This window comes from Saccopteryx leptura, chromosome 2 (assembly GCF_036850995.1).
Source record: "Saccopteryx leptura isolate mSacLep1 chromosome 2, mSacLep1_pri_phased_curated, whole genome shotgun sequence".
NCBI classification, from domain to species: domain Eukaryota; kingdom Metazoa; phylum Chordata; class Mammalia; order Chiroptera; family Emballonuridae; genus Saccopteryx; species Saccopteryx leptura.
Genome location: NC_089504.1, coordinates 247,602,600 through 247,624,604, shown reverse-complemented (window position 1 = coordinate 247,624,604; position 22,005 = coordinate 247,602,600). Strand labels below are relative to the sequence as shown.

At 56.6% G+C, this 22,005-nt stretch overlaps 1 protein-coding gene and 1 pseudogene across 8 annotated transcripts in view; both read left to right on the top strand.

Moving 5' to 3' along the window:
• The window catches only part of PITPNM2 (phosphatidylinositol transfer protein membrane associated 2), a 136,391-nt gene that overhangs the window by 49,718 nt on the left and 64,668 nt on the right, over positions 1–22,005 (top strand). Inside the window, exon 1 of one of the 8 annotated variants that reach the window (XM_066371081.1) lies at positions 15,853–16,353. The exons of the other annotated variants lie outside the window; for them this stretch is intronic. The gene's annotated coding sequence lies outside the window, so the exon portion shown is untranslated. Of the gene's footprint in view, positions 1–15,852; positions 16,354–22,005 lie in introns of those variants that run through there. 8 annotated transcript variants of the gene reach the window in all.
• Positions 11,993–12,236, top strand: LOC136391895 (small ribosomal subunit protein eS27-like; annotated as a pseudogene).

Genomic DNA, 22,005 nt, shown 5'->3' with positions numbered 1-22,005 from the left:
AGGCCGCACCTGAGCCACAGCTGAGTCTTAGGTCCTGTGACTGCACACAGCAGGAAGGGGGGGGGTGTCACAGGGAAGGTGCTGCACCCTGCAGGTGGGGCCTGCCTCACCCTCCCCAAAGTGTAAGCGCAGGACACTGACTGGGGGGGGGGGGGTTCGCACTGTGCCACCTAACAGCTGGGACCCTCAGTTCCAAAGCAGAGCAAGAGAACCAGGAGACCTGGGAAACCCACTGTTTCCTGAAGCAACTGTTTCCAGAAGCCCGGAGCCCCACTGAAATGATTTAATTTCACACACACACACACCCCTGGTCAGCCCTGCGAGGCGGGGGCAGGGGGGTTGACAGATCATTACCCGTGGGGAGGAAGGTCTAGGCTCTCATGAATGATTGGCAGCTCTAACTCTCTGGGGCTTCTCTAGACAGGGGTGCGGCCAAGCAGAGAGGAAGGGCCATTGTCCGTGTAGACCCTTCAGGCTGGTGGAGAGGACGTCTCCAGGATGGAGTGGGGACACGGCTTTCTGGGTTCGACAGCCCGGCTTCCACAGTCTCTGGGTAACAGCCGGAAAGGTGCCTGGATCAGTGTGGCCCACCTGGGGGTGTAATATTTTGTACCTAACACTTCTTGCATTTGGACCTTGGGCTGGTGTCCCCCTGCCTCCCCAAAGACCCTGCCCGCCCAGGCCAGGCCTGTGTGGGGAATAAGTAACTAGGACTGAGAACTATCGGCCCTAAGTGCAGAAGGGAGATTTATGGACTTAATCCCTTTCTCCCCCGTCTGTCGTGGTGAGAACAACGTGGAGAAAATGGAAAAGGCTCTGTGAGGTTTTTCCACCAGGCAGGGCGGCTCTCGCAGTGGGCGCGCCTCCGCGGGGTCCACCGTGCAGGTCTTGTGCTCCTTCCTGGAGTCCCGTGTCACTTGGGTGCTTCCAGAAGCCTGCCTCCCGAGGAAGGGGCGGCAGGAGGGCAATTCTGCTGTGAAGTCAGCCCCACTGGAGAGGCCGGTGGGGTGTTGGGACCCACAGAGGAGATGCTCCTTGCTGTTTCTGCGAGGCCACCAACAGCAGGTGGTCGGCTCCCTCAGTGTGGGAGTGGGAAGGGGAGGTGACCTTGTGAGTGGCTGCTTCTCCCGAGCTGCCTTTCTCCTGGGCGCCTACAGTCACATCGTTACTACCTACCTACCAATTTGTCCTGTTGCTTCAAGGAGCTGGGCAGGCGGGCCTACAGGAACTTTTGGGTGTTTGCTTTGTCGTCCCCCCCCCCCCCAATACGTGACTTTTATGGCATCTTTTTTTGTCTTCTTTTACTTCTTCTTTTTCCAAGCGAGAGGAGGGGAGATAGAGAGACAGACTCCTGCATGTGCCTCGACTGGGATCCACCCGGCAACCCCTGTCTGAGGTCAGTGCTCTGCCTATCTGAGGTCATGCTTACAGCTGAGCCATTCTTAGTGTCTGAGGCAGAGGCTCCATGGAGCCATCCTCAGTGCCCAGGGCCAATGTGCTTGAACCAATCAAGCCATGGCTGTGGCAGGAGAAGAAAAGGGGGTGGGGAGAAGCAGATGGTTCTCCTGTGTGCCCTGACCAGGAATCAAACCTGGAACATTCATATGCTCTCGATCAATGCTCTACCACTGAGCCAACCAGCCAGGGCCTCATGGCATCTCTGAAATATCTCAGATTAAGTCTGAGGAATCGTCTGGCAACTGGCTGTTTCTGTAGCCGGACAGCTTAGGTTCTTCTTTTTCATCAGCCTGTTGAACCGTTCCTTTTTCAGAAACACAGATCCCATCCAAAAATTGCCCACTATCCTTGTTGTTAACCATCGCGGTTCGCAATGGAATCAAAGCACCCGGTTTTGCTACAAATTTAATGCCTGTCCTTCGAGAGCCCACTCATCTCTCTGGGCTTGAGACACTGGACAGGTGACACCCGACCTCATCCGAACCCTGTGGACATGTATTTTTCACCTGAGAAGCTTCTGATTTCCACAGGCAAACCATTTCCCTGAAGAATGACATCAGTGGCGGGGAAACGTGTGCGCACAGACCTCGTCTTGTAGCGGAAGCCCTGCGTGGCGTCTCCCCTTCCCCCCATCGTGTTCTGTATATGATGGATGGCAGATGGTGCGCACGGTGGCCTGTCCCTTTCCATCTCCCCGCCACGTGTCAACCTGGAACCTCTTTCTTTTTCTTTCCAAGGAGGCTGAGCCCCACATTGAGGTGGCAGAGTTCCTTCTGCCCGGGTGCCCCTCGGGGCCTTACGCAGTAACCAAGCATCCCTCCAGATTGGTGCCCACCTGTTCTGGGATGTCAGCCCTTCTGATTACTGAGAGCGGGTTCAGTCTGCGCAGCGGCAGATGCAGAGAAAGAGCGCCTGCGGGAACGTGGCCGTCCCACGGGCGTTCTATGAAATGTCAGAGCATTGGCCATTGACGCTGCCTGGGCCTGTGCCCTGCTCCAGGCCCTTACTTCATCTTGGTGGTGCTCCCAGGAGCTCTGCCTTGTTTTATTGCTGAGGCAACATGGGGGAAAAGGGGGATAGGCTAGCTCTTCTCTCCTCTTGGAGGTGCAGCCGCCTAGCCCGTGGTCGCTGGGAGCTGGCTGGGTGAGACAGAGTACTGGGTGGTCCGTCACCACTGCTGGGACCCCAGGCAGCTCACGTCTCATTGCTTCAGATTCGATAGCTGTAAAAGGAAGACAGAAATGCCTGCTTCCTCCAGGGCTCTGTCATGGGGGCGACAGGGGTGGTTCATATTTTTATTTGTTTACTTATTTATTAGATATGATATCAAAGGAATGCATAGACCAGTTGACCTGCATGAACATTTAAAAAATTTTGTGCATCAAAAGAGACACTGTCAAGCCTGACCAGGCTGTAGCACAGTGGATAGAGCGTTGGCCTGGGACACTGAGGACCCAGGTTCAAAACCATGAGGTCGCCCTGGCCGGTTGGCTCAGTGGTAGAGCGTCAGCCTGGTGTGCAGAAGTCCTGGGTTCGATTCCCGGCCAGGGCACACAGGAGAAGCGCCCGTCTGCTTCTCTACCCCTCCCCCTCTCCTTCCTCTCTGTCTCTCTCTTCCCCTCCCGCAGCCGAGGCTCTACTGGAGCAAAGATGGCCCGGGCGCTGGGGATGGCTCCTCAGCCTCTGCCCCAGGCGCTGGAGTGGCTCTGGTCACGACAGAGTGATGCCCCAGATGGGCAGAGCATCGCCCCCTGGTGGGCGTGCCGGGTGGATCCCGGTCGGGCGCATGCGGGAGTCTGTCTGACTGTCTCTCCCCATTTCCGGCTTCAGAAAAATACAGAAAAAACAAAACAAAACAAAAAAACCCCGAGGTCACCAGCTTGAGCACGGGGTCACTGGCTTGAGCATGGGATCATAGACATGATCCCAAAGGTCGCTGGCTTGAGCCCCAAAATCACTGGCTAGGAGCCCAAGGTTGCTGGCTTGGCTGGAGTCCCCCTGCTTAAGGCACATATCAGAAAGCAATCAATGAACAACTAAAGTGCTGCAACTGTGAGTTGATGCTTCTCATCTCTCTCCCTTCTTGTCTGTCTCTCACTAAAAAAATAGAAGACACTGTCAACCCAGTAAAAAGGCAACCCACAGAATGGCAGAAAATACTTGCGTGTCATCTATTTGATACAGGACCAAGATCCAGAATATACAGAGACCTCCCGAAACTCAGCAACAGAAAAACCAAATCATTAAAAAAAAAAAAAAGCCTAAACAATTTGATTAAAAAATACACAAAAGACCTGAACAGAACACCCCCCTCCCAAGAAAATCAGAGATAGACAACATCACATGAAAAGATGCTTAGCATCACCAATCTCCAGGGAAATGCAAATCAAAACCACAGGGTATACCACCCCACACCCAACAGGATGGCTATAAGAAAAATAGAAAATAACAAGTGTTGGCGAGGATGCAGAGAATCGCAGCCCTCCTGCACTGCTGATGGGAAGGCACAATGGTGCTGCCACAGTGGGAAACCGCAAGGCAGCCCCTGAAAAAAAAAATAGAATTTCCATGTGACCCGCCGTACCACCTGTGGGCACATACCCAAAAAGTCATGGTGTGGATTAAGGGTTAGGAGCTTCGACACTCCAACCTCCTGGTAGCCACAGCCCTGTGCAGTCCCCTGGGTAATACATGGATGTGTAGAACTATGGAGTGTGATGGCCAAGCCCCTGTTATAAAAGACAGTGTAGCTTTTGCTGTTTTCTCTCTGGGACCATGTGCTCTAAAAAGCCAGTGCCATGTCAGGAGGCAGCCCTGTAGAGAGGTCTGAAGATGTGGTGGGGCACGGAGACCTCTTGCAACAACCAGCATCAACTTACCAGTCATGTTAGTGGGTTACCTCTGAAGTGGCTCTTCCTGCCCCAGTCAAGCCTTCTGATGACTGCAGCCCTGGTCACCATCTTGAGATTGTGACCTTTGGAGAGACCTTTGGAGCCAGAACCATCCAGCTAAGCCACTCTTAGATTCTTGAAGCACTGTGAAAGAAGGAATAGCAAGTGCAAAGGCCCTGAGGTAGAAGCCTGCTTGGCAAGTTTGAGGAGCAGCAAACTTGTAGCCAGTGTGGCTGGAACAGAATGAGAGAGGAAAGGTGGTCGGAGATGACAGAGACAGGGCTCTATCTTGGCTGACTTATAAGTCGTGGTCAAGACTTTGGACTTGATCCTTAGTGTGAAGGGAGTCACTGGAGGGTTTTGAGGTAGAGGAGTGACATATTCTTGTTTGCATTTCCATTTTAAAATGCTCCCTTTGTCTGCTCTGTGTAGCCCGGCGTGGAAGCAGGGAGACCAGTTGGAAACTTTGTATGGCAGTGGCCTCAGAGAATTGTTAAGAGGTGTGTGGATAGTCTTCAGAAAGTTGGGTTGAGGGAAGTGAATCACCCTTGAGAAGCAGCTGGAAACAGCGTGCTCATTAGCCTTGCACACAGACTTCCTGCCAGTGCTCAGGGCCCCCCATGCCTGGCCGCTGGATAGGCCACTGGAAGGGAAGGCATCGTAAGGTGGAGACAATATATGGAGATGTCCCTGCCCTCCTGAGCCCTAGCCCGGTTCTGAAGGAGTTAATTGCACATGTGGGTGTTGACCAAGTGCAGCTGGGCTGAGCAGAACTGAGATCTTGAGCCTGACCTTGGAGGCTTTCGAGAGGAACGAGGCTGGTCCAACTGTGCTGTGAGCTTCCCCGGGGACGTGCTCTGAGCGCTTCCTCTGCAGCTTCCAGAGGCTCACATAGTCCAGATGTTGGAGCTGCAGAACCAGGCCAAGCGTCTGCCCTTTCCCCCGTGTGCTCACGGCCCTCTCCCTTCCTTCCTCCCCGTCTTTCCTTCCTTCCTTCCCTTCTCTTCACCTTCCTTCCTTCCCTTCTCCTCTCCTTCCTTCCTCCCTCCCTCCTTCCCCCTTCCTTCCTTCCTTCCTTCCTTCCTTCCTTCCTTCCTTCCTTCCTTCCTTCCTTCCTTCCTTCCTTCCTTCCTTCCCTCCCTCCCTCCCCTCCCCTCCCCTCCCCTCCCCTCCCTTCCCTTCCCTTCCTTTCCTTCCCTCCCTCTCTCCCTCCCTCCCTCCCTCCTGTCTTCCTCCCTTCCTCCCTTCCTCCCTTCCTCCCTTCCTCCCTTCCCTCCCTCCCTCCCTCCTTCCCTCCACACTTCTGTTGAGACACTTTGTGAAACAGGGAGGACCAGCTGGGGCCCCGAAGCCACATGACTAGGGTTTGAATCCCCTCCTGGCTGTGTGACCTGGAGCAAGTCAATAACCTCTCTGTGCATTTGTTTCCTTATATGCAAAATGGGAACAAAAAGGATTAATTAGTAAGCCTGCAGGACCCCAGTCTCTGCCTTCCAGGTCACCGAGCTTGGGGCCTGGGCGGAGATTAGTGTTGCCGGGATCACTGGCCCTTGATCCTCGTTGAAGGAATGTGCCTGTGTGTCAGGGAGACGATAAGTACATTCAACACATTTGTAGACTCTGACTATGTCCCAGCCATGTGCTAAACACTGTCCACACGCCATTTCATACAGCCCTCAAAAAATCCACTTTTCGGCCCTGGCCGGTGGGCTCAGCGGTGGAGCGTCGGCCTGGCGTGCGGCCATGTCCCCGGAGCTGCGAAGGAACAAAAGAAGAGAGGCCCAGGTTCTGGATAAGGGTTTGATTCCTGGCCAGGGCACATAGGAGAGGCGCCCATTTGCTTCTCCACCCCCACCCCCTTCCTCTCTGTCTCTCTCTTCCCCTCCCGCAGCCGAGGCTCCATTGGAGCAAAGATGGCCCGGGCGCTGGGGATGGCTCCTTGGCCTCTGCCCCAGGCGCTGGAGTGGCTCTGGTCATGGCAGAGCGACGCCCCGGAGGGGCAGAGCATCGCCCCCTGGTGGGCAGAGCATCGCCCCTGGTGGACGTGCTGGGTGGATCCTGGTCGGGCGCATGCGGGAGTCTGTCTGACTGTCTCTCCCCGTTTCCAGCTTCAGAGAAATGCAAAGAGGAAAAAAAATAAAAAATAAAAAAAAATCCACTTTTCACCCCATTTTGTAGAAGAGAAAACTGGCTGAGAGAACTGGCCAAGGCCCTCCAGCTGATAATGAGGGAGCCAGCATCGACCCCCCTCCCAGCCAGGAGCAGCAGGGAGGTGCTGGCTTGCCATGAATGCACAGGGACATTGGTTTCCCGTTCTTGTTCGTGGCCACCCTAACCTGGCCCCAGTGACCTTCCCTGTATCTTTCTGAGCATACGATGGTCAGAGAGGACCTCTCAGTAGAAACTTAAATAAACTTAGCAAGTGAGTCATGTAATATCTGAGGAAATGCATTCCAGGCAGAGGGCACAGCAAGTGCAAAGGCCCTGAAGCCACTTCTTGGCCTCTGCCTGCCCTTTGGTATCTGGTAGGCCATCAGGGACGCAGGGAATCCTGACTAGTGACGCTGCTGACATGAGGAGTCTTTTCTCTGAAGCTCCCTGACGTTCCTGCGTAATAAGGGGCCCGTGTGCTCCCGAGCTGCACATAGGAATGGAAGTCTGTCTGGGAACAGACGGAAGAGGATTCCAAGAATCACTATGCTGTTGTCAGCCCTTCCTTTAGCTTCAGATAGCATTTTGGAGAGTGGATGATTCCCCCTATTCTGTGCCCAATAACCCCAGCCTCTGTAACCTCTGTTCTCCTTTCTGCTTCTGAATCTGCCTGTCCTAGGGACCTCATGTAAGTGGACTCATACAGTATTCGTCCTGTTGTGCCTGCCTTCTCTCGCTTAGCATAATGCTTTAGAGGTTTGTCCGTGCCATCAGGGGTGGACATTTTAGAGAAACAATGGGGTCTTGGCACTGCGTGCCTGTCCATGTCCCCGGAGCTGCGAAGGAACAAAAGAAGAGAGGCCCAGGTTCTGGATAAAGTAACTCAGCTGTCCCTACACCCACAGGCTTGGGCTGCTCGACTCCTGGCTTCCCCTGTTTGCATTTCTCCGGGAGGGCTCATCACCTTGCCATCAGTCCTCTGCGACACCTGTTGCTGGTGGGTGCTGGGCTATGTGCTTAGTCACTTCCCTTCTCAGCCTTGTTTTTCTCACCTGCAAAATGGATCTAACTCCCGGGTTATCTTTGACTCCATGAAGCCGGCTTCCTATAGCCAGCCGGGAGCTGACCTTGTGTGCTAGACTGACCGAGGGAAGGCAGGGGAGGAGCACTTCTTAGACTATGACTTTAAAAAAAAAAATTTTCCATTGATTTAAGAGAGAGGGGGGAGGGAAGGAAGAGAGAGAGAGAGAAGCATCAACTTGTTGTTTCACTTAGTGATTCCATTTTAGTTGTGCACTCATTGGTTGCTTCTTGTACATGCCCTGACCGGAGACTAAACCCATGACCTTGGCACACCGAGACGATGCTCTAGCCACTGAACAACCCAGCCAGGGCCTAGACTATGACTTTTTGTTTATTAATTAATTAAGGGGCTTTGATGTATCAGGACTTAAGAGGAGCTGACAGGTCACATGGTCCCTGAAAGCACAGGGCTGGTAATCTATTTAAAAAAACATTTTCTTCTTCTTCTTTTTAATTTAATGGAGGAAATCATTAGCCGGGAAATTGGTAGAACTGATTTATTCCTGTTTTGGGGAGGGGGAGTGGAAGAGGAAAATCATCTGCTCTAATTGCCGCTTGTTCTAGAAATATGTCAGCAAAACAGTCCCATTAGTGGAGGCCAGCGCGGGGCATGGGCGGAGACAGCCCTCTGAGCTGGGAGAGCATGGGGCTCTCTCTGCACCCAGGTGGGTGGCCATGATGTCAGCAGCAGCCACACATCTTAAAACCCCAGCAGACCTGCCTCGGCCCCCCGGCATGTGTTCTGGTGGGACACCTTGCTGCCCATCAGCCCCAGGACCTCATGCTCAAGCCCTCGTTCCCAGGGACACAGGACCAGGACCCCCGTCTGGGAAAACGGACTACGTGCCTCTAGGACTTCATCCGGTTCCAAGGAGAGGCGACTGGGTTCACCCTAAAAATAACTGAACTTGCAAACAGCTTCAACATGCAAATGTTTTTCGTATCTATAGGCCAAATTATTTAAAGGTACAGCTGTTTTTTCCGCTGTCCTGATCTGTTTGTTTTCCCAGAGTGGGGAGAGGTACTGGGGTGATCTGGGTTCTTCTGGGGTCACCGCCTTCCAGCACCCCAGTGGAGGTCTGGCTGGGCATCTGCCCTCTGCCAGATGCCTCCCACCCTGGGGCACCCCAGGGTGGCAAGGGTGAGGCCCCTGAGTCTCTTAGTAGTCTCCGCTTGGGCAGGTGGCGTGGCTGGAATGTCGTGTCTCCCCTTCAGGCTCGCTGGGTGTGCGCGGAGGGGTTCGTCTTACTTTGATTTTCCAAACTCATCTGGCCCAGAAACATGAGTAAATGAGTTTTCAGAGAGGAGGAGGCTATAAATAGCCAGGCAGTATGTGGAGAGGTGAAAGGCAGGGGACCGCCAAGGTTGCAGGCCCCTCTCGGCTCTGAGCAGCAGCCGCACAGTGACTGACCCCGCCTGGCTGGGTGCCGCTGGTCCCCCCCCCCCTCGCTGTTGGTGGCCAAGTCCTGGCATTCCAGGCCCCTGCTCACCTCCCTCTGTCCTCATGGCCATGCCCCTGCTGAGGACCACCGTGAGGCTTTGAGACACAATGTCCTGTCCATTGTTGGGGACTGTGTGTCCATTCCATGTAATAATCCTTCCATAAATGTGCCACATCGCCAGGGGTAAAGCCCATTATCAAGTGGGGGAGGGGTATGACTGTGGTCGTAGATTGTGGGCCTGGGACTCCAGGGAAGGGATCTAAAGCCTTTGGGGCAGGGCCACCATCGCCACCATTGCCGGAATTGGTCCATGATGTGAGGAGATGCAGGCCCAGACCCTTGGAGTGCTAACCTCTACAAAGTCTTCATTCATTCACGAGTTTATTCATTCAGAGAATCCAGTCAGAGCCTCCTGGGTGACAGGATCCCTTCTAGGCTCTGGGGATGCAGCAGTGAATGCAGCCAACCCAAATCCCTGCCCTCTCGAAGCCCCATTCCTATGGGGGAGACACTTAAAAATGCTACGTCATGGCTGAACCTGGACGCCATCAGGCCAAGTGGAATAAGCCCAACACAGAAAGACAGACACTACATGACCCTGCTTCTAGGAGGTGCCCAGAGGAGTGAAATTCACGGAGACAGAACAAGGAACGGTGTGTGCTGGGGGCCGCGGTGTTATAGTGTCTAACGGGGACAGAGCTTCCGTTTGGGAAGAGGAAACAGTTCTGGGCTTGGAAGGTGGCGATGGTTGCACAACAATGTGAATGGGCCCAGTGCCAGGGGCCTGTGCACTTGAACACGGTCAAGTCGGCACAGTGGATGTTGTGTGTCGTATACCACAATTTAAAAAAAATAAAAAGTAAAGAAAGGGGGAGCAAGGAAAGCATGTCGTGTATTAGCTGAGGATCGATGTTATGAAGAAAATGAGAAAGGGTCAGGGGAGGGCCAGGGTTGGAATCAATTCTTATATAAGGGTGGGGGGAGGAAGGCCTTGGTGAGAAGAGGGGCCCAGAGCAGAGGCTGCAGGAGGGGGTGGGGCCTCTGGGCAGACAGGCAGCAAGGATAGGGGCGGGGCCTCCAGGTCTTCCTTCTCCGTGCAGTGCGACTGGGCCACTTTGGGGCTTTGAGCCTAGGCAGGACGTCTTGTAGGTTGAAAGGGGGTCCCTCTAGCTGTTCTGTTGAGGAGGGTAGGGTATGGGGTTGGGGCAACAGCTCCCAGCAGCGGGGGACCCGTGCTGGTTCCTGAGCTCAGAGCGTGACAAGGGTTAGGGTTTTCCATGGTGGTGTTTACATCTTAATGGAGTCCTCAGCTGCCACTCCCCTCAGATGTCACTTCTCCCTTTGCCACTTGGGGTGGTTAGGGGTGGGATGGCTTGGCCAGAATTCAGTTCCTGCTGCCGCATAGCTCCCTAGAAGCACGCAACCAGCCGTCCCTGGGGTCCTGGCCCGCCCAGGCTGGGGGGTCGAGCACTGAGGGCCAGGCCGGGGGGGGGGGGGCTCCGTATTTGCCCTGCCCTGCTGGCTCTTCCAGCGACACCTGGTTTTCTGCATCTACAAAGCAAGAGAGCTGGGCTTGAGTCTGGTCTGGATTCAAGCACAGACTATGCCAGAGTAGCCCAGGCCGCCTCGTGAATGCGGGATGGTCCCCCTGAGCACCTCCCCACGATCCAGCTGGGGCCCAAGGACCCTCTGTACATCCCACGGGCCACCCCCCTCAGCCCCCTGCCACTGCCACTTTAGGAGAGGGGGGAGGGTCTGTTCCAAACCTGTCGCTCCCAACCAGACATTCCGGGGTGACCTCAGGAGTTGCTGGGGGAAACAGCAGGACATGGGGTTCTAGAACGGGTGTCTGGGGCCGAAGGAGCGGTCAGTGGCTCAGCTGTTCAGAGACCCACGTCATTATGGAGTCCGCTGAGCCCACTCCCCAGCCGGAGCCTGCTTTGTTCCCTGAGAGCCCGACCCACCGCCCTCTGTTCTTTTAGAAGGGAGCCTGGGGGCCAGGCCACAGGCGGGAGCCTGCTCGGCCTCCCGGACCCACAGGGTAAGTCAGCAGGGGAAGGGGAGGAGGAAGTGGACTGAGGGTCTTGGTGTCTGGCCGGGGCCCTGAGTCATTCCCGTCTCCTTGCGTCCTCAGAGCTGCTCTGTCTGGGACAATCACTGCTAACCCCGGACGACCTTTTGATTTTTAAAGTGACCTAAAATGAACAGTTGTCTCTCCCAGTCACACTGGCCACGTTTCAGGTGCTCAGGGACCACATGGGGCTGGTGGCAGCCGCACCGGATGGCGCCAGCATAGCACAAGTCCATCATCACAGAAAGTTCTGGTGGACAGTGTTGGCCATGGTCTCTAGAGCAACCCCACGAGGTTGAGACAGTTGCCCCATTTTACAGACGAAGGAGCCAAGGCTCAGAGAACAGAAATGAGTTGCTAGTTGTGCAGCCGGGAGTGTCCGAGGGCACTGGAACACAGGTCTGGTGGGCCTCAGAGCCTGGGTGTGGGGCTGGTGGGCGCATGTGTCCAGCTGCCTGGCAGAGGGCTGCTGCTTAGGATAGAGGGGACCAAAGCCCACTAGTAGGCCACACACACGCTCTGGGACCTCCACCTCCCTCCAGAGCCCTCCTGTGTTCGGTGTCCAGCGGGGAGCGCCACTTTATTGGAAAAGCAAGGCAGGGATTAATATTCACTGTGGGGCCTCCGGGGCCTACACCTTTTAAGACCCTTTGAAGGGACTCCAGGAAACTACACTGGGCTCAGAAATGCTCATTTTAAAAGTCAGAGCACAGTAGCCACCATGAGGACACCACCCACATGTCCACCCACGAATGAAGGCATGCTGTCGCTCCCTCCAATGGAATATTACTCAGCCATGAAAAAAACAACAACGGCCCAACACCTGCCACAAAGTGGATGAACCTTCGAAATATGACACTGAGTGCTTTCTGGCGGTGATGACCCCCCATGACAACATGCCTCTCGCTAAGGATCTCCTTCAACCCTCTCCGGAGAAGAGAAGAAACCCAAGAAGCACCCGGTGCAGAGACCCAGCTCCCGTTGCATGGACGGACCTGCCCAGGATGCTATGGAGTCACTGCTGTCTCTAGCTGCGCACAAACGGTCGTTCTGTGTGCTGGCTGCTCCCCTGTCCTCCCCCAGCCTGCAGGAGGCAGAGCTAGGCTTCCAGAAGGGTGCTCTTTAAGGGAGCAGCCCTGAGAGCACCCTAAATCAAGAGGAGTGGGGAACCGTCCCAATAAAGCACATTTGGGGTCCAAAAAGTAAAAGCCCCTGTAAGAAAGAAGCCAGACACAAAAAGGTCACATATTGTCTGATCCTATCTATAGAAAATGTCCAAACTAGGCAAATCCACAGAGACAGAAAGCAAGATTGGTGGCAGCCGGGCTGGGCGTGGCTGCTCACAGGGACGGGGGTTTACAACCGGGTGGGTGATGACCCCATGCTCTGGAACTAGAGAGAGGAGATGGTTGCGCAACCTTGTGGATGCACTGGGTACCATAACAGGGTTGAAGCAGCCCAGTGCGTTTTCTGTGCTTCCCTGCACGAAGTGAGAAGGAAGTGAGGCTCTCTAGGTGGGGCACACACAGGTGTTCATTACAAAGTGTTTTCAAGTCTGCCACATGTTTGAACCGTTTCATGGTCACAGGTTGAGGGTAGAGGGCGGGGAGGGCTGGGAAGACAGTGGTTCCCAGGTCGTGAGGAGACAGGCTCCACCGGGGTGGCCTCAGGCCTGGGCCCCAGTCTTGGCTTCAGGCTTTGCGGAGTCCCTGTCCCTGTGTGTGAGGTGTGCCAGCAAGGAGGGCCGGGAGCTGGGTGGCCCTGCTCGCTGTGCTCCATTCCCAGAGGAGACAGTGTTTCCGCATCCAGACCCCATCCTGTCCCATTCTGTCCCCGGTAGTCTCCGTGTCCTTGTGCCCGAGAGTGCAGGCTGGGAGACGGTGGGCTTATCTATCCCAGATGGGCAAGGGGGGTGCAAAGACATGGCCCAACTTGCCTTGTGACATTGTCTCCGAGAGGAGACACCGAGGCTCCACCTCGGGCTAATCAGCTCTGCCCCTGCGTGGAATGTGAGCTGGGTCCGGTGGCAAAGGCCAATCTTGCAGCTGGCGCTGTGGACAGAAACTGCAGCAGGCAGCTGGGGCTGCCAGGAGCCATGCCCGGGCAGCAGTCCGAGGGCGCCATCCACCTGGGCGGGGTGGGGGGGCCAGGGGAGCTCACACCGCCCTCCGCCACCTCCTGCTTAGGTGATTCTGGGCATGGAGGCCTTCGTGTAGGCGGACACACCTCATTGCTGAGGGTGGCAACTGCGGCTGACCCTTGTGGGGAATTGTGACTCAGGGTTTGGCCACGTGGAGTTTTCAGAAGTAGAGGAGGTAGGCGGAGGTCAGGGATGCCTCCCCGGATGGACAGACAGACGCCAGGGCCCCATGTGTTTCCCAGGCCGCCGGGAGGAGCTCTGGTCTCCTTAGGCCGGGTGCTCTGGGAGGGAGACAGAGAGCCAGGAACCAAGTAAAAAGCCTCCCACTCCCGGGGTAGAGAGCTCCCTCACTGGGTCAGGCTGGTCCCCCTCCCGGCTGGCCGCGTGGCCCAGAGGCCTGGTTTTGGGGAGGCTGTGCGGGGAGGTGGGTGGGGATCACTCTTCTGCCGCCTCCCCTCTGGCATATGGCTCCCCGCCCGCCTTGGGCTGTGCCAGCGGCTCCCCCTTCTCCATGGCAACTTAGCTCAGTGGTCCCAGTGGAGGAGAGAATCATCCCTCCTTCTTTCTTTCCCTCCCTATCTCCCTCCCTTTCTCCTTCCCTGTCCCGCCCCTCCCTCTCAGCCTCTCTTCTACCTTCCTCCTCCATCCTTGCCAGGGCTCTGGTCCCCTCCCTACCTCCTCTGTCCTTCCATCCAGCCGGGGGACCTCTGTGCTGTGAGGTGCCCTGGGGCTCCAGGCATGGGCTGCCCGCCAAGCTGTGTGCTGGGGGTGGCGCCCTGAGGCCACTGGCATGGGGAGCTCTGTGGAGGACCTCGGGGGACATGGGGGGCGGCCCAGCACCAGCGGCGTGGGGCTCCCAGCGGCTCTAACACTTTGTCCCCCCCCTCGTCTCACCCCCTTACAATTTCTTCCTGAAAGGTAATTTTCTGCTATAACTGGCACCGTCTGAGGATGGGTTGATTAGGCAGAAAGGCTCTGTCCTGGTCACGTGGGTTGTTTGTTTTCTCTGAGTAGCTGGGACGGAGGGAGAGGCCAAGTTTGGGGCTGGGGGTGTCCTCCAGGCAGCTGTGATAGCTGGTCTCTGGTCTCCAGTCTCCTGGTGCCTGAGTACCCACTGTCCGTGCTCTTCCGTTTTCCAGTTTAATTGTTATTCAGAAGGGACAGTCTGCCTTCCTGGAGAGCGGTCTGCACATTCGGGGGCAGGCACGTGCAGCCCACATGGGGCCGGCTCGGGCACAGGGCTCCCTGTCCAGTCCTGTCTCACCCAACAGTGGAGTTCAGTGGGGGACTGTTTTGTCCTGTAATCAAGAAATTCCAAGAAGACGGTGTGGGGAGAGATTTGGGCTGGATGCTTCTGGGCGGAGCGGTCCTGCCAGCACGGCTGCCCGGGGCAGCACCACCATCTGCTGGGGATTGCCCCTCCGCAGAGTTTGGTCCAGGCAGGATTTTCAGACAGCTTGCCCAGCCGGTCGATATTTTTCATTCCATTGCCTCTTCCCCATCCCCCAATGGTGTTCAGGATGGCTTTCCCAGCAGGAGCTGACCAGGTGAACGGTGCACTGTGGGGCGTCTGGGCCAGGGGACCTTCTCCAGGTCGGCAGCCCCCTCCCTGTTCCCTCTGCGTCCTGTGCAAGTCTGAGGTGGGGAGAAAAAAAAGTGCCCCTCATTGTCAACAGAATGCCTCCTGTGTTGATGGAAAGTGAGGCCCGGAGGGAACAGATTTAGCATCCCAGTTCTTAGAACCCGCGGTTTGAATGGTGTCTGAGAGGAAGCCTGTGTGTGATCTTGAAATAGAAAGCGAACACCAAGTGGGCCCATCTGACTCACAGGGGAGTGCAGAGTTTGTTGCAGGTATCAGAGAGACAGCTCTGGACTCTCAACATGGGACCCAACTTAGGACAGGGGTGTGTGTGTGTGGGAGAGGAGACCTGGCAGAAGAGTCTACATTCAGGTCCATGTTTCAAAGTCAGGCTCACGGGGCGGCGGCCGATTGCGGTCTGTATTTCATTCTGGGCGTTACCTCTGACCGATTGCTTTAATAATGTAATCCGGCCTTAAAGGTGGCCCTAGGCAGGGCTCCCCCCCCCCCCCCCCCCCCCCCCCCGTCCCTTCTCTGGTTTCTGGGGTCCGGGCTCTTTAAACTGTTATTTGTTCGTGTTCCAAAGCCCTGCTTGTCCGGGAACAGGAGCGGCCTCAGACTGGGTTCTCGGTACCTCCCTTTGATAATCAAATCAGTTCCTGTCGCAACGGCAGGATGAGATGAGTGCTTTTGTGTCTGTCTGCAGACGTCTTTCTGCGCCGCGTCTTGTTTTACCTCTGCTCTGAGCCTGGAGTCTGTCAAGGAGACCCCTCCTGGCATCTGGGCGTGCTTGTGCAGGCTTCTTAATGGCATTCCCCGCGCTGGGTTTTGGTGGTGCGCCGTAAATCCTGATGGGTTTACGAGTTAATGTTGGGCGATGGGGTGGGGGTGGGGGGTGGCGCGACGGTTTGGTTTGGTTTTGCTTTGCCGGCAAACGGAAAATCTGATGTGAGACGTCAAAGGTCAGTCGCCTGAGGGGCAGCAGCTCCGTGCTTCTCTGAGCTCTCGGCCTCCTCTGTGGGAGGCCGGCTTGGCGCCCCTGCAGCTGGGGTTCCTCTGCCCCGGGGTCTTTCCAGAGCCACCCGGGTACCGGGTACCGGGTACGGTTGCTCTGGCGACACCCGTGCATGCCTGCGTTGGCGCGTGCATGCGTGCGCGCTGTTCCATCAGGCAAACCCGAAGTCGGAAGGAAGGAAGAGAGAGGCGCGGCCCACCCGCCTCGCCGCTTCCATCCCGAGAGACTCCTGAGCGCGCGCTGCGCGCTGTGCCGGCCCCTCCCTCCGTCCCTCCCGCGTCCGAGTCCTCCGCCACGGGGAGCCAGCCTCCTTTCTCCGTGTGATCTCACGTAGCCGGCGACTTACTTGAAAGCCGGAGCAACGCGCGCGCGCGCGCGGGGAGCTGCAGAGGGTGTGAGAGCCGGGTCGGGTCCGAGGCGGGAGCCCCGCGGCTGATGGCTCCGGCCGGCGGCGCAAGTGCAAGCGCGGGGAGCTCGTTCCGGGAGAAGTGGAGCAATCCCCGCCTTGGCCGGCTCTCAGGCGGTGAGTGGTGCTGTCCTCTTTATTTCGAAGGGAGCTCTGGGGTGCAGGGAAGGGTGGGCAGTGGGCAGGGGTTCGAACAGACCTCACGAAGTTCAGGAAGCTCCCAGGGGGGAAGTGACTTCTCTTCCCCTGCGTGGTGCTGGCTGGCAGCGTGCGGGCGGGCGTCCACCTCCCGGGCTGAGCCGGCGGGACAGGCAGCACTGGCTGGGCATCCCATCCGCCGCAGAGGCCCCGCCTGTGCCCCTGCCCGGCCCTATGCCCAGCTTTGAGGACATCTGTTAGTGGGGTTCTTCATTACGTGAATGGCTGAGGAAACTGCAGGAGGGAAGACGCTCATGCACATCAGAGTCTCTCCGGTCTGTTTTGTGATGTGCCTGAACACACGCATGCATGCATGTTCACACTCACACCCCTGCGTGCACACGTGCACCCTCACCCATACGCCTACGTTTTTTGTCCTGCCCTCAGAACTGCACGGACCAGCCAGCATTCTGCTCTTGAGAGCACGACCTCCTTCCTGCTAATGGTTCTTGGTGTGTTGATAAGACCATCCAGCGTTGCTTTTCTGCTCAGTGTCTTACCTGAGTGAGATAGACTTCGCTTCTGCCTCCCTCTCTCACTGTTCCTCTTTTCCATGCTCCCACCCCCCCCGCCCTAGGCTCTGCCCTGTTGTCAGGTGTGTTACGGAGATGGGCATGTTTGTGTCCACAGGGTAAGCCCCCAAGTGCCAGTCAGCTTCCCATCCTGGGCTTCCAAGGGCCTCAAGTCAAAAGGAAGGGGTATTGTCAGAGAGAGGCTATTAAGCTTAAGATGTGTTGAGTGACAAGGCCGTGTGTGTGTGTGTGTGTGTGTGTGTGTGTGTGTGTGTGTGTATGTGTGCTCTCCCTGCACAGTCCATACTTTGGCTTCTTTAGCTTTGCTTTCTGTTTCTCCCTGTTTCCTAGTTTATTTCCCAGAATAATGCTCAGCAAACTTTGAACCAGGATCCTCATACCTACCTCCTTGGCACCCTCACAAACAGTTGATTCAATAATGTGCAACCACCCTAGAAGTGCTTGTTGTTGTCCCATTTTGCCTGTGAGCAAACTGAGTCTCGGCACGGTCAAGTAGCCGGCCTGGGAAGACAGAGTCAGAACTTAGATCTCTAACTCATTCATTGATTCATTCACCTGTTAGATGTGCACTCTGCTTTGCACGGGGCCCCGGGAGGAGTCCACCCATCCCAATTGTCTGGGGACAGCAAAGGAAAGAAGCAGACAGCAGGCCCGGGAGGAAGGGGCAGCCCAGGGCCCAAGAGGGATCCCTTTGTGGCCGGCCCTCCCCACCCTGCTGCTCCTGCCCAGAGTGCCAGAGTCAGCGCTGCTCTGTCGGATCTCTCTGGCCTGGGTCCTGATCTGCTCTTTCTTGTGCTGAGTGGGCAGCCTGGTTCACTTTGTTTTAAAATTTGCTACGACCTTGTCCTGTCATCAGGAAGGTCATCCACAGAGTGGGGGCTGTCTGTCTTATGCTGAGGACTGCAGTGTGGGTGGCTTGGGGCAGGAGGAGGCTGTGCCTCAGTTTCCTCATTGGCAACCTGCAGATAGCACCACCTACTTCACACACCTCAGCATGTAGGAAGCAGAGGTGTGTGCGGGTGCTTGACAGTGAACCCCGTGATTGTCATCAGGGGGGCGATGATAGGGTTGTCACCATGCACTTACCATTCCAGTATTCATCTCTCCGATGGTTCAGAAAAGACTTATATCCGTATCAATTGTACAGATGTTCCTGTCTTACCATGGTTGTGTCCCAATAAACCCATTCTAAGCTATCATATGTCACAGTGCCTTTGCTATACCTATAACCCACCAAACACCACAGCTGAGCCTAGCCCACCTTACACGTGCTTAAGACATTTCCTTTGGCCTACAGTTTGGGCAAAATCACCTTCGCAAAGCCTATTTCACAGTGCCCGGCGTCATGAAAGAGTCTCATACCACACACATCATGAGCCAGGGGAAAGATCAGAATTTAAATATTTGATGTACAGTTTCCACAGAGTGCGTATTGCTTTTGCACTGTTGTCAGGTTGAAATATCGGGAGTTGAACCCTGTACATTGGAGACTGTCTGTAGACCATATGTATGCATGTGGCTATGCAGATAGAGGGAGCGTGCACAAATGATAAAGCAGGTGATTTTCGTGGTGACCCTGGTGAGAGGGTTTATGAGAGTGAGAGCTCTCGCGTTGTTTGTGCAATTTTTCTGTAAGTTAGAGATTATGTGAAAGGAAAAAAAAAGATGTAAGCATTTGAGGTGCTTCCCCCAAAGGTGATAGAATAAATGAGACAACACAGGAGGGTTCAGACCTTAAGGAACCTACAAAAAAGACATGTGGACAAAGCCAATGGACGGCCGGCCCTGGAGGGAGAGGGAGCTCTGTGGTGGGACTGGTTAGGCCACTGGTGAGACTCTGTCAAGGCAGCACTCTTGGTAGACACGAGGACCTTGAGGTCAAGCTGCTTCCGGATGTCCCCCTGTGCTTGGCGATGGGTCACCAGGCGGGGTTGCCTGCCCCACAGCCCCTGTCTGGTGGCTTGAGTCTCTTCTTCCGAGGACAGCCTGCTGCCTGCCCCTGGCCTGGAGAAAGTGGGCCTCTTGGCTGACCACTGGTGTTGTGTTGGTCCAACCCCCAGATGCATGTGCACCTGCATGTTGGCCCTGAGGCCCTGTGCTGCTGCCTGGGCCCCTCAGAGCCTTTTCAGTACTTGGCCAACCCCTCTCCTTGAGCAGTTGTTGGAGGGAGGGCTAGACCTGGCACGGCTCTGCACCATGCATACCTCCCCAAGCAAAGCAGGGCTTGGTGGGAATCAATGGACCAGACACACCATATGGGCTCTGTCCCATCCACCTTTGCAGCAGCTGCTCATTCTGTGCCTCAGTTTCCCCACCTTGTTGCCATCGTGAGAGGAACTTCCCTCACCAGGTCCCCATCGCCTCTCTGAAGCATCCCAGAGGAGTGTTGGGAGCGTCTTATACCCTTAGGGGCACACCCACTGGCTTGAGGGTGCAGAGGGCTAAAGCAAGTCAGGACCTTGTTCTCATCCCCACTCTGCCACCCGCTGAGGCATGAACCCTCAGAGTCCCCTTGACCTCCACGAACCTCCGTTTCCTGGTTTGCACAACAGGGCTAATGAGCGGTGCCCAGGCGGACAGAAGCGATGGAGCGTGCAGAGCACGGTGTTCCGTCCAGCGCCCTCACTTTGCCCGCCGCTCCCTGCCCTTGCCGAGCGCATCACAGCTTTCCAGGCGTGGGCACAACATTATCGCCACCTGTGCCTGTGAACGGGCTTTGTCAGGCTGTGCAGACAGAGAGAGGCCTGGGAACAGTTCATTTTAAATCTCTCCTGCCGCCTGATTTGATTTGACTGCTGGGCCCCTGGAATTGCATGGCTGAGGTCCCTCCCTATTCCGTGACTCTGGGCTGCTGGGAGGGGAGGTGGTGAGTGAGTAGGGACCGCGCTGGGGTAGCAGGAAAAGCAAAACCTCATTAGTTAGCCGCAGGACCCGGCTCTGAGCCCTGGCCCTGTGACCTGCAGAAGCCCCTTAATCCCTGAGCCTGAGTTCCCCGGCACAGAACCAGAATGGGGGCCACCCTCCTGGGAGCTCGGGGCCCAGGGCGCTCCCTGGGGAGGACTGGGGACCTGTGCCGCTGGTGTGGCCCAAGGAAGAGCGAGATGGCTGGGTGATCCTTTTACAGAGCTCTCTTCTAGGACAGGACTGAAGAAAAGGACTGGTTTTGAAGGGCCATGCTGGACCCAAGGGCTGTCCTAGGATCGGGGCCAGGCCGGCTGCTGCTTGTCACGCTCCCGAGTGCTTGGAGAGCCGGAGCGGTGTCGCGGCCAGGAGGGCCTATGTCTGGAGGCACGGTCACTGAGCTGCGTGTGGCCCGGAAGACGCAGGCCTGTACTCTTATAGCCCCCCGAGGGCACATGGCCGAGCGGTGCTGCTGACGGGGAAACCGAGGCACGGAGAACAGTGTTTCGCTGTCCGAGCTGGGTGTGGCCACGGCACCGAGGAGGGGCCTCTCCTGCCACTGGAAAGGGAGCAGGGGCCAGAATTTATGTTGGAATCACCACCCAGCAGCTTCCTTCCTGTCCCCAGTACCCCCCCCGCCCCCCGCCACCCCCCTTCCCATGGACAGCAGTGTTGATGATGTGGTGGCATCCCTTCCCCGCAGCACAGTCACGGTCACGGTCGCGGCCTTGTCAGGGCTGGCTCTCACCCCACAGTCGGTCGGGTCCGGGTTGGGCCGAGGCATGAAGGGGCATGTTGATTGAAGGCCTTTTGGGGTGTCCCCTTCAACTAGCCCAGGCTGAAGGACCAGTTGGTCCCTGTGAGGTCATTTAGGAGGCAGGGCTGCAAGCGGCCGCCGCTGCCTCTCTGCGGCTCAGCTCGAGGCACAGGCGCTGCCCAGCGCTCCTTAGGGCTGGGCGTTCCATCCGATGGGCAGTTCTGCACCCCTCAGACCCCTTTGCGGGCCGCAGGACAGACTCCGGCCTTGGGCCGGCAAGTGTCCTGGTCCTCTGAGCTGCCTGCCAGTCTGGGTGGCCCAGGAGGGTACAGAGCCACTGCACAGATGGTTCTAGGCCCCTTGGAAATGGTCTAGTTCTTACCCCTCTGCTAGAGCTGGGGGACTGATGCCCACGGAGGGCCAGGGGCCTGCCCACTCCAGCTCCCCGAGCCTGGGTGGCCCTCACTGATATGACCCATCCGCAGACTGACTGATTACGTTCAGGGTCTGGGCCCACGTCCTACCGTAGGTGCAGGACTGGGGCGGGATTTATACCCCCAAGAGCAGTGGACTATGCTGGGGAGAAGGCGGGCAGAGCCTCTGGAAGCCACCTGCCTCACCATGGGGGACTCTCCTGCCCCCTGCCCCAGGCCACCCATAGCCTCCCGCTGGGTCTTGCTGCCCTGGACCCTCAGCTCACCCGGGCTCAGCGCGCATGCTTGTATTCGGCTTCGTAGTCTCCAAGGAATGTCGCACCCAGCTTCTCGGTGGAGTCTTCCGGTGGCCTTGTGAAGTGGTCAAGGTGGACCACCAGGGTCTTCTTCATGCAGGGGCAGGGGAGTTGGGTGAACTGCCCAAGGTCAGCCGGCCTGCCAGCTGCAGCTGCTCTGGGACAGAGTGTGGACTCGAACCATTTTTAACAAATATTGGCCAGGTGCCTGCCTTTGTTGGGCAGCTGCTGCGGACGGGCTCGGTTTAAGAAACGTGAGACTTGGCTGTCTCAGTGCACTTGGAGCTCCGACATGATCCGTCCTCAGAGGGCTCTCACCTTGTCCCTCATATGGCCATGCCTGCGGAGATGGTGGTCGACTGCCAGGGGTTTGCAGATGCTGACCAGTCTGAGCTCCATCCGCTGCAGGAACCCCGGGGAACCCTGGTCTCAGTCCTGACACTTCCGGGAGCCTTGGCCAACTCCCCACCGCCCTCCCCAAATGGGAGGTTCTCAAAAAATGGAGACAGGTAGGGGGAGGGGTGCTGAGCCAAAGGTTGGGGTCAAACATTTCTCATCAGGGAGACCTGAAGTCCCTGTGTTAGGACCTCACTGAAGGGGCGTTTGCAGACGCTTGCCTGTGGCTGGTGCCCCCCTCCCCCCGAGGCTCT